Here is a 12,816-nt window from a genome sequence, read left to right on the forward strand (position 1 = left end):
GTAGCATTTTTTCCCTCTTCCTCATAAATCTTCAATTTGGGCAAGACTCCTGGGAAAGGCTTGTCTCTACTCCATGCAGTGTTAACTGCGGAGTAGCTGGTGGGTAATAATGATTAGCAGAGGGCTGGAGGATTTGCTTCCAAGATGGTGCCCTCATGTGACTAGTGAGATGGTGCTGAGAGCCAGAGATCTTGGTTTCTCACCTGGAAAGTTCTAAAGAGGGAGCAAGGAAAATGAGGACTTAAAGAGGTCATTGGAATCACCTACATTAGAATCCAAGCATACTAGAATTTGGGGGAAAGAGATCAAATTGCAAACAGAGGAGGAAATAGAATTGAAGCAGGTTCATCTCTAGTCCAGAATGTAAATGCTTAAAGGCAATAGAGAGATTGGTTGGTAACCAGAGAGACAGTTCAATCAAATAAAGGCTTTCTTTTAAGCTAAGAGATCATTTATCATAGAAAGCTGAAGAGAAAGGAGAACATGCAGTATGTAGCCTGCATTAGACTGGGTTTCTAATAGTACTGCATTTGAATACTACCTAAGGAATTTCTTATACTCTTTTGGGGTCTTGATTTGTTGAGATGCTTCTGTGCCTCCAAGAAGAGAGTCAGATTTTTACAGCAGTCCATCTTGAAATAACCTGAATCCAGTACTTTCAGAAGAGAGTAAGTAGTTCTCTATTCCTCTCTCTTTGGAGAATAGTTCCCCTTGGAGATTAAGAGAAGGCTGAGTACTTCTTGGCCTCAAGCAAAATAGAATATGGCTGAAGGGACAACCAGAAGTATAACACTGAGTGGAAATTTGCACTGAAATTGCAATAATGATCTCCAAAGAGCTATGTGACTTTATTCATCATCACTTATTGGGTAGTCATAGCTACCTGAGACTGGAAAGCCCACAGAGGACCCTGATGATAATTTGCCTATTTACTGGCAAGAGGTCTCATTGCTAGGAGAGATGGCTAGAAGGCAGCTTAAGTGACCTACAATTGGGAGCCACCACTTCTAAGAGCACCTGCTGCTGCTGAGAGTTCCTACTACAGAGGCTCCAGGGTGTACTGTTCAGTGGGGACCAACTTCAGCTCCTGACGGTTGGCACTGATGGGAACGGGCTCAACTGGGCTTTTCCTAAGGACACCACTAATTCGACTGGTGCTGTCAATAGATACTGCTGTGAGCCACTGAGAGAAAACTCTCCAGGGGGCTGAATTTAGATTCCAAAATTGGGAGCATTCTTTGCAGGCCAGTGGTAAGCATTGGTCTTAACGTTGGTGGGAAGAGCAGATAGTATGGTTGAAAGAGCATGAGCCTTGGAGCCTATTAGAGCTGGGTTTGTATCCTTGCTCTGATACATACTTTTGTGTCCATTGATGATTTGTCTCAGTTTCCTTGTCACCAACATTTAGAAAAATCATGTCAGGATGTTACAGAGAGGGCTGAATGAGATAATACAGGCGATACCACTGGTGCATGGTATGTTCTCAGACTGTGATAGCCAGCAGTGTTCTTTCCTATCTGAACCCCATGTGAAATGGAAAGCATGAAACTCTAAGGCACCCAGCCAGTTACTGAATCCTTGAATTATAACTTGTTTCTTGTACTCCTATGGAAATAATCTAGAAGAGTGTTGTTTGGGAAATTCGTTAAATAAAGTATGAGAAGCAGGCCCTGTGCCTGTGAGAGCTAGCACTCTATTATAAGGAGGTGGACTTGGGATTGATCCTAGAAATTTCATGTGCTATAGAAGCTGGCATACCCATTCTATTTTTCTTTCTTTCTTTTCTTTCTTTCCTTCCTTTCTTTCTTTTTCTTTCTTTCTTCCTCCCTCCCTCCCTTCCTCTCTTTCTCCCTCCCTCCCTTCCTCTCTTTTTCTTTCTCTCTCTCACTCCCTCCCTCCCTTCCTCTCTCTCTCTCTCTCTGTCTCACTCTCTCCCTCCCTCTCTCCCTCACCCCCTTTTCTTCTTTATTTATTGCTGCGTTGGGTCTTCGCTCCTGTGCATGGTCTTTCTCTAGTTGCGGTGAGCGGGGGCCACTGCTTGTTGTGGTGCACAGGCCTCCCATTGCCGTGGCCTCTCTTTGTGGCACAGCATGGGTTCTAGGCACGTGGGCTTCAGTAGTTGCAGCATGTAGGCTCTGTAGTTGTGGCTCATGGGCCCTAGAGTGCAGGCTCTGTAGTTGTGGTGCATGGGCTTAGTTGCTCTGTGGCATGTGGGATCTTCCCAGACTAGGGCTCAAATCCATGTCCCCTGCATTGGCAGGGAGCTTCTTAACCAATGCTCCACCACAGAAGTCCCCTACGTATTTCTAATGATGACTTCAGGGCAATTATCATTAAGCTGTTGAAAGAATTACAGTCACAAAGGATTTTGTTTCTGGAAAATGTTTTCAACATAAGCCTCCTTCAACTCATGTATAAAAGATGCAGGCCAAATTTCTCCTTTAAAAATCTACTGCTTGATTAATTTCCCCTTGCCCAAGTTGTGTAATAGCTAGATCACTTTACAATTCAAAATCTGAGCCTTCCAAAGATGCTTCTTGATTTGATGTCCTAGGTGGCTGAGAAGAAACGGACATTAAGGGATAGCTCGTGGCCTCCTTCAACAGGGTGGAGAATGTCAATATGCACCTGACATTTAAGACTCATATTTTTCTGACTATAGATACAAATCATGCGACAGTGGCAAGCAACTCATTCTTACACATATCCAGTGCTCAATTACATCAGGGCTCAAAGCTGATTGGTGCCTCTGTGACTGGCGTTTCAGAGGTGTATTAGTTTCGGCCCTATATTGCCTTTCTCTTTTAACTCCAGCCTCAAAGGAATTTAAACAATTTGGCTGGTGGGTAAAGGGAAAGTAATTATTCACTGTATATATAATCATTTACACATTCAGAACCCCCAAAATGTGCCAGTTTTTCACAGCTCGAATTTTGCACGGAATTCATTTTCTAAAGATAAAATGACACATTTCAAAAAATATTGCAAAAAACATGGATGTGAGCATTTGAAATACTGTTATATAATAAATATCCATAAAGTTCCTACAAGTACTGCTATTTTTGGTGTAGCATCAAATCACTGATCCACCAAGGCACAGTTTTGAACATTACAAAATGTTTTCATCTAGTGCTTGGTACAGATAAAAATTCTTTACAACTAAAATGTTTTTCACATATACTGCATTGTTAATACACTCAAGCTCAGTGAATTAGATTCAGATATTTGTTTTGCAAATATTTATTGAGTCCATTTTGTGCCAAGCCTTGAACTAGCACTGCATTTTAAAAGGCCTCATTATATCTGGGCGTACAAACAATAAATTTTAGACACAAAAATAAAATACAGTGTTATACATATTATAAAAGAAATAGTGTGTAGGGATGGTGAATTTTATGAGGTTTTAGACTGAAGAGTCAAGGAAGGACTCCCTAGGATTTAGGTGAAGTGACATTTAAGGTGAGTATGCTGTGTAATATCACAATTACTAAGCATCTCACCTGAGGCCAGGTGGGATGAGATACTGGCATTTGCAAACTTGCTAATACTTGAGAGATAAAGTCCAGTGGTAACTATAAGGGCTGTGGAGTTGGCAGGCTCAACCAAACCAACCACTTATTCAGGGCATAATGTGCAACTCAAGAGGCCTCTCTCACGGACTTAAAGAGATCCTGCACTACCACAGACAGAAGGCAGATTGGGCTGAAAATCGGGCCCAGGACCTGACTGTGAAAAACAAATTACAGAGAAGCCTTAATATGTAGCCCCACCAAATCTCATACGCCAAAGTCAAGGTTTGATAGGGAACGCATGGGATACTGGGGCATAGAATGGGGACATCTAGATGGAAGAATTGAGTACTCTGGGTCCTCAGAATCCCTTGAACCCTCTGGGCCTTCAGAAGTGGTCCATTATTCCTTGCCTAAAAATACTACAAAGGCTTCCCTTGAGGCAGACACCTTGCAAGTTGGAAACATTTCTTTCTCAAAATTTGTCTCCACCTCCTTCATGACATCCAGGTCAATAACCAGGATCAACTCCCCAAACTGCCCAACTATAAAATAATGTTGTGAAGGATAAAAGAAAACATATATAGGTTTTAGTTTTATGTTGCTGCTGTACCCAGTTACCACACATTTTAAAAATTCAATAATACAATTTACTGTTTTACGTTTCTGTAGATCAGAAGTCTGGCAGAGCCTCAGGGGTTAAAATCAAGTTGTCAGCAGGGCTGCCGTCCTTTTAGAGGCTAGAGGGTAGGATCCGTTTCCTTGCCTTTTCTAGATTTTAGAGGCCACCCACATTCCTTGACTCAGGGCCCCTTCCTCCTTCTTCAAAACCAGCAATGGCAGGTTAAGTCCTTCTCACTTCATATCACTCTGATCTTCTCTTGCACTTCCATCTTCTACTTCTTGGACCCTTATTATTATATTGGGCCCACATAACCCATATAATCTAGGATGATCTCCCTATTTCGCAGTTGGCTGATCAGCAACCTGCATTCCATCTGTAACCTTAATTCCCCTTTGCCACATAATGTAGCAAATTCACAGATTCCAGAGATTAGGATGTGGGCATTACTAGAAGGTCATTATTCTGCTTACCACAATATGTAGAGATGCTAAGATAAGTTTCAGGTACATAGGAAATGCTCAATAAATGTTTGCTGTTCTTTTCTGCCTCTGTTCCTGGGCTTCTGCTTGCAGGTGGAAAAAGTCACGACCATGAAAACCAGAGGCATCTCAAACACAATGCACTCCCCTGCCATCAGTGATATTTCTCCTTCTACTTACTTCTCTGATGTTCCCAAGCTACCATTTTCCCTCAGCTCTTTCCCCAGTCTCAATGTCCTTACTACCAGCAGATGTGACTTTGTAACCTACTTCAACAAAAACTGAAGCCGTCTGCCTTGAACTGTACCATCCTGTGGTGTTCCCACCTCCAAGTTTACCTACCTCTGCTTCCATTCTTGGATCTTTCCCTATGGTCTTGGAGGATTAGAGGTACTCATGGTCAACTCTTCCAACCCATACACTTGGCCTCCCATCAGCTTGGGGACATTGCTCCAACCTCTCTTCTCCCTACTTTTTAAAAAAAATTTTACTGTAGTTGGTATACAATGTTGTATTAATTTCTGCTGTACAGCAAAGTGACTCAGTTATACATATACATATATATATATTCTTTTTCCTATTCTCTTCCATTATGGCTTATTATAAGATATTGAATATACTTCCCTGTGCCATATAGTAGGACCCTGTTGTTTACCCATCCTATATACAATAGTCTGTATCTGCTAATCCCAAACTCCTAATCCTTCCCTCCTCCACCCCCCCTCCCCCTTGGCAACCACAAGTCTGTTCTCTATGAGTCTTTTTTTGTTTCACAGATACGTTGATTCATGTCATATTTTAGATCCCACATTTAAGTATATCATATGGTATTTGTCTTTCTCTTTCTGACTTACTTCACTTAGTATGATAATCTCTGTCCATCCATGCTGCTGGAAATGGCATTGTTTCATTCTTTTTAATGGCTGAGTAATATTCCATCATACACACACACACACACACACACACACACACACACACACACATCTTCTTTATCCATTCATCTGTTGATGGACATTTAGGCTGTTTCCATGTCTTGGCTATTGTAAGTAGTGCTGCTATGAACGTAGGGGTACATATATCTTTTTGGATTGTAGTTTTGTCTGTGTATATGCCCAGGAGTGAGATTTCTGGATCATGTGGCAACTCAATTTTTAGTCTTTTCAGGAATCTCCATACTGTTCTCCATAGTGGCTGCACCAATTTACATTCCCACCAACAGTGTAAGAGGGTTCCCATTTCTCCACACTCTCGCCAGCATTTATTAATTGCAGACGTTTTTAATGATGGCCATTCTGACCAGTGTGAGGTGGTACCTCACTGTAGTTTTGATTTGCATTTCTCTAATAATTAGCAATGATGTCTTCTCTCTACTTTTTCTCTGTACTTTACTGTTGAATATTACCTTCTCCTTGAGTTGCTGTCTATAATTTCTTGCTCTGCACAACAGGCTTCTCTGGCACTATTTTCTCCCGGTTCTATTTCTATCTCTCTCATCACTTCTTGATCCCCTTCAAAGTCTCCTTTTCCTCCACCTACCCCTTAATCTATGGGATATCCCAGATCTTGTCTTTGGTCCCTACTGTTCTTATTTCATTGTCATTTTTTCTCCATCTGATAAATGGTGCTCACTTTGCTCATCCTTCTAAGACTCAGCAACTTCCGGAAGCCTTTCATTGACCTCTCCTCAATGCCTTTCCTCTGAGTTTCCATAGCACTCGTGAGTATCTGCAACTTAGAATTTATATAATATAATGTTGAAATTGTATCTTTGCTGGTCTGTCTTCCCTAATGTAGTATAATCTCCACCTGGATAGAGTATTTTAGTCATCTTTCTTTCTCTGGTACCAACTACAGAGGCTGGCACACAATTAACTCTCAATATAAATTTGGTGAGGTTTTGAAAATAAAAATAGAAAACTAATGGTGAATTTATAAGGTCCTGGACTTAATCTTTCTTGTCCACTAGATCTACCTTCTGCTGAAAGATGTATGTTCTGTTATATTGAACATCCTTTGTAAAGTAAAATAACATTTCCTAACAAATTTCACTAGTGTCATTCTACTTTGAGTATATACTTAACAAAGCAAAAGAAACTCTGTTAGGCTAGTTATAAATATAAACAATTTGATGTAAAGTAAATTCCAATACTGGTTCTGATTTCTGTATCTCAAATGCTTCCATTGCTTGCTCAACACATTTTTGGAACACCATTTATGGAAACATTCTCATATTTGCACAGTGTTTATGTGGATCTGAATGGCCACAATATGGGTTTTTGTAACGGACGGCTGATGAAGTGCTCTGGAAGTCCAGAAATAAGGTCAGATTTGCACGATACTTACTGTATACAGCCTCCATTCAATAGGTTGTTTCATTGACAATGAAATTTGGTAACTTAGTTCTTAAATATCCTATTCATGTCAAGAGATCATGGAGGAGTAGACAGCTTTTTAAGATTTCTGACCCTCCTCTTAGCTCTGCGGTAAAATTATGAAGGTCTCCTGGGATGGTTGCTCTGTTTGACTTGTAAGGGGCATACGTTTTATTGGTGGATGAAGTGATGCATCCTTATGCCAAGTGTAATTTTCCAAAGTTCTTTGGCATCACAGATGTTACACAAACGAGAGAAGGCACTTGGAATAAATAGCAACATACAAGTGCAGCTTCCTTTGGAGCTTTTCAAATCTGGGAAATACTGAGTCAGGAAAAAGAAAGAGTTCAGTAGAATCAGTTCATGGTCCAACCTATTTACTGGGTCATCCTTTTCTAAATCAAGCCATATAGAGCAATCCGTCTACACAATACTGGATGGCTTCAAAGAATAGTGGAAACATATTTAGGTCACCATGGAGTAACTCATGCTTTTTTTTACTTAGCGTTGCAGGATGGAAATTGTCCCAGCTTTGTCAGTACAGGAAGCACTCAATAAATATTTGATGAAATAAATCCAGGTCAGACTATGTCCCCAGTGCTAGGAAAAAAAGTTAAATAAGACACATTCCACGCTGGAGGAGGTCACAGTTTGGCAGAAAAATCAAAGAAGCTAACAAAAGGGGATAATAAAATGTGATAGAAGCAAAGTGCTATGGAAGCGTAGTAAAGGGTAAGATTAATTGTTAGGTGGAATCAGAAAAGTTGACATCCTTCAAGCCCCAGTAGGCAGAGAAGCCAGGGGATAAGGGAGAGAAGAAAGGATGTTTCAGGAAGCATCTATGAGGTCTCAATGAGAGAGTATGGAGTATATTCCTGGAACTCTATGTAGTTTGGGCTAAACAAAGATGGTGAAGGGTGAGGGGTGGGAATAAATTAGGTCTGGAACGGCAGGTTGAGGTTGGGTTGTGAAAAGCATCATAAATCGCGGAAAGGAGTTTGCATTTCATTTTCCCCACTGAAAACCTCAATTTTTAAAGATTTATGTTGCCTGTACGACTAGGTTTTCCAAAATCTCTTCCTGGGCATGCTAGTTTTACAGACTGTTAATAGGTGTTAAAGGAAAACTCCTATTCAGCTTTTAGTTGAAGGTGGAAAGGTAATTGTCTGGAGCAGATAGTATGGAGCCCACTTGAGAGAGAGTTTCCTGAAATGTGTACAGTCTATGAATGTCTTAAACCAAATTAGACTGCATAGCTAGACCCTATAGTTCTGTCTCTTCCTCGAATGGATTTTACCATTCTGCCCTTCAGCAAAATGAGACTGGCCTGCACTGAGAATTGTATTAGGAAATTATTCGATGTGACATTTATGTGTGCTTCCTCTGAATAGCTGGTTTATCTTTATCTTAAAGGCAATATAAGTGTTGTAATTGATTGTGTATCCTTTTTTGTCAAACACTAGGAAGCCTAGAGCCAAGTTTGTGGTTCACCTACAAACGAGGGTCCTCAGGGCATGCATTCTTGGGTAATGACTGAACCCAGGAATCTGTTTGACTTCCTACATTCATATTCCTTTTGCTAAAACGCCTTCATCTACTTATTTGATCATTTTGCAAGCATTTTGCAACGTCTCTCTGATCTTTGTGGGGGCGGCGGGGGGAAAGCTGAGAAGAAAGAGAGTGAACATATACCACTTCTCACAGTACCTGGCGTACAGTACATATGAAATGAGGTCTTTTTTCTTTTATTACGATTTTTTATCAGTCTCACCTACTGCACTGCACCATCCTCCCTGTTGACAGAAATGGAAAGGTAGCATATGTAACACAAATTATTTTCAAATGCTATTTTCATGATCTCAAGTCCTTTAAGCACACAATTAAATGGACAAATATGAGGTGAACAATCACCAACTGCAAGTCCCTAAACCTTGTGCTGAAAAAGAGACAAGTCAGTAAGTCAAAGAGATGGTAAATGGAGCTTCTAATCTGATGAGGGAGATAGGATAGCACTATGGGCTCTGGGATCCTCATCTGTAAAATGGGAATAATAATACAGCCTAATTTATGGAGTCACTGTATGGATTCTGACTTTATATCAGTAAAGTGGCAAGAATAATGCCTGGCACATAAGTACTCAGTTAATATTTATTATTGCTGTAAATTATATTTCATGTGGGCACCCCCAGAATGTACAGTCATTAAGGGATCTAAAAATTCAAACAAGGGGGAAATCACTTCTAGCTGAAGTCATCCAGGAAGGCTTCCCAGAGGAGGCGAGATTTGAACAAGACCTTAAAGGATGGAGATAATTCAACTAGGCAGAGAGGAGTAAGGGGAGTTGATCCCTTTGGGAACATCTCCCCCCCCTCAAAAAAAAAGGTAGAGAGGAAGGATATATCCCATCAGGAAGAGACCTCAGGAGAGCAGAGGACTCATGAAGGGGGTTCATGGGTGGCAGGGCTGGCACAGGCCCGTCCTATTGTATCCTCGCTGTCCACAGAGTCAGCGCTAATGCCCTGCCTCGCGATGGGTTCCTCCCCAACTATTCCCCTGAAAGAAAATCCACGCTGTTCTCTGAGAGACACTCGGAGCATCCTTCTGAATCCTTTATCTACCTCGTAGCCAGTAGAAAAATTACTTCAGGGTGTGATAATTACAGGGAGCTCCAGAGACCCTGTCCGTTCTCCCTGTAAATTCCTACACAGGGACTTAAAAAACGGTGATTCTATTTTGGGCAGTAGAGTGCTTAGGAAGAAAAGTGCAGGAAATGTGAAATGAGAAGGTGGCAGAATTCCCATCTGTGCAGACACCGAAAGGCCTTTATTACAGAACTTGAGAGAGAAACTCGGTGAGTTCCCGCACTGATGGCTGGATGGGCTCCAGCGTGGAGGCTGCAGAAGGCCACAGCCAAAATGGCTGCAATGATTTCAGAGACAAGGGTTCAAGGCTCCTTTCCCACACTGATCTGTTTAAAGAGAAGAAAATGTGTTTTTAAAGATGTCCCATAGTCTGGGATTTCTAGAGCCCTTAAGATTTGGAAGGGAGGGGAAAAACTCCTATTAGCTCAAAGATGTTAATTTCGATAATTAACCACAATCCTTACACCAAGAGGGAAAAAACCCAATTTTCAACTGCAGCAGTGAACTGTGAATCAACAAAGTATATAGAAGGTTTGACTGATGTGTGCATGCCAATAAGCTTATGCCTATCGGTGACAGAAGCCTTAAAAGCAGAAGGATGAAGATAGCAAGCAAAGAGTGAAATTGCAGTTATAGCTATTTATTTATACCCTGACTCATTCTAAAATTATTTGAGCTTGCCGAAATTCAAGTGGCGAAGTCGAACTATTCAAATTAACACCTGCTGACACCACTGAGTATCACATTTAAAGCAAATGCTAAACTCTGTACGGGAGAGATTTTCCTTTTTTTTTTAAAATTTTCCTTTCTGCCACGAAACACTGCTCTGAGTGGGGAAAAGAGCATTAGTGAAGCCTGGAAATTCATTTGAGTCAAACCTACACTCCCCACTTCTGTCACTGTCGTCAATGCCACAGAGAAACATGTTTCACAAGGGGAACGTCTCTAAATTAAAATTTTTATTAAAATGTGAGAGACAGATACATGCCCAAATCATAAACATACAGCTGGATGAGAACTCCACAGCCAGCACCCAGATCAAGAAGTAGACACTACTGGGGTCCCAGATGCCCCTTCTATCAGTTACCCTGCACATTGGAGAGTAACTATTCTCATGATTTCTAACACCATATATAACTTTTACCTGCTTTTTGAGCTTATATAAATGGAATTCTGCATCATTTATTTCTGGCTTCCTTCACTCAACATTACGTTTGTGAAATGCATTCACAGTCAGTCAGTCTCACTGTTGTATAGGATTTATTTATTTTAAATGCCATGATTTACTTACCCATTCTATGGTTACGAGATATTTGGGTTATTTACAGTTTGGGACTAAACCAGAAAATGCTGCTTTGAACATTCTTGTACATGTCTTGCATATGTTGGGATCATACCCAAGAGTGAAATTTTTATTGGACATATTTTTGAGTGCTTGCTATTGACTGGAAACGATGAAAGTAGGCTAGGCACTGGAATAAAGTCATAGAAAAACCCAGCCCTTGCTTGCAAGGACCTCAAGACCCAATCAAGGACAGAGATGGGCCAGCAAATACTCTTAGCTGTTTGTAGGGGTCATGTGTGAGAGAGCCTTGGACTGAATGGGGGGGACAAGGGAGGTGAGAGGGAGGGAGGGAGGGAGAGGCAGAAAAGGTTTCTCTCAGTAGGGATGACACTCAAATTGCGTTTTGAAAGACAAGGAGGCATTGACGGGGGGACCAAGGGAAGAAGGGAAGGGAACAACCTGTGGAAAAGCAGATGCAAGTGAGAAAGCAGGTCAAGTCCAAATACAGTGTGTTAGAGAAATAGCGGAAGGTGGGAAGTCTGTGGTGACAGTGAGGGCTAACTCGGTAAGTTGGGGGCATATCACGAAGGACCCGGCTAGCCATCCAAGGAATACATATATTATCCTGAATGTGATGGGAAGCCACAGAAGATTCAAGGGCCATGGAGTGACAAGATCAGTTCATTCAGGTGGCTCTGCAAAGGCAGGACTGGAGAGGAAAGAACCAAGGAGTTGGAAAGGGACCAGAGAGTGTGCTTTATCTGGAAAGGGGAAAAGAAATATGGTATCTTAGCAGATGGAAACTTGGTGATTCTTTGAAGGTCTGCCGGTGGCCCAATATCGTGGCCAAACGGAACAGGCTTCTAATGGAATACAGAGTGTATGTTGAGGGGGTGGGGGGCAGGGAGGTGTGGATGTGTGTGGGTTCCATGTTTCAATGTGTAGAAACCACACACAGTAATTCATGCAGAAGGCTTTGGGGGACAGCAGGCCACCTGCTGACATCCAGACTGGTGCAGGCAAGGAGCCCTCTGCTTGATTGCAGAAAGGCAAACCATATGTGTGAGGAGTTCCAGCCAAAAAACCAATGCACTACAACTTGGGTCTCGAACAGGATCTCATCACTCCCCATCCGCACTGGAGACTAAGATGGAATGTTGAGTGGAAACCAGCCAGTTCGAATCCCACCCAGCTCCCTGCTAGAATCCTGAGAGGATTCTAGAAAAGTTTCCAAGCCTTTGTTTTCATGATTCAAATCATAAATTCAGCAGCAATATTTGTATGTAAACTTACCTAATGTGGTGGCCTGGTTGGAGCCCAGAAACTTGGCACTAGGACTCAGTATGGACATTTGACAGAGCAGAGAGGTGTGTAAGATATGATGGAAAGATGCTGATTACTTTATTAAGTTCAATTTTATATTTAAAAAATAAATTTCCTACTCATTCTTCTAAGAATAAAATTGGTATTATATTAGAAAGTATGAAAAAGTCATAAGTAGAAAACATTTGCCCCATGTTTCACTGGCCAAAGAAAACTATAAGGAGAGAGTTTTCAGCCCTTCCTCCTTTTTTCCTTTATTTATATCCTTTATTCTTTTAATTTATACATAGTTGTAATCTTTTTGCCATATTCAGTATTATCTCAGATTAAAAAGTTTTATCAACAAATCATTGTATCTTATTGTTAAAAAATAAAATTTCATTACAAAATTTATAAGCAATACTACGCAAAAAGAAAACTAACCATAAGTTCCAACCACCCAGAGATAATCATTACCAATTCTTAGTACCACTCTTTCTTGGCGTTTTATGTGTTCTGATCTATAATTTACCAAAATTATAATATTTCAGCTATTCTTCATTTTTTATTATTACCTATATATTATTAATATTTTTGCTAAC

General features: G+C 40.9%; 1 long non-coding RNA gene across 1 annotated transcript in view; it reads right to left on the bottom strand.

Annotated features, from left to right (window-relative positions):
* The window catches only part of LOC116755668, a 48,773-nt gene that overhangs the window by 16,572 nt on the left and 19,385 nt on the right, over positions 1–12,816 (bottom strand). Inside the window, exon 5 of the long non-coding RNA XR_004350422.1 lies at positions 4,956–5,084. This is a non-coding gene — a long non-coding RNA (uncharacterized LOC116755668). The remainder of the gene's footprint in view (positions 1–4,955; positions 5,085–12,816) is intronic.

This window comes from Phocoena sinus, chromosome 6 (assembly GCF_008692025.1).
Source record: "Phocoena sinus isolate mPhoSin1 chromosome 6, mPhoSin1.pri, whole genome shotgun sequence".
Taxonomy (NCBI): domain Eukaryota; kingdom Metazoa; phylum Chordata; class Mammalia; order Artiodactyla; family Phocoenidae; genus Phocoena; species Phocoena sinus.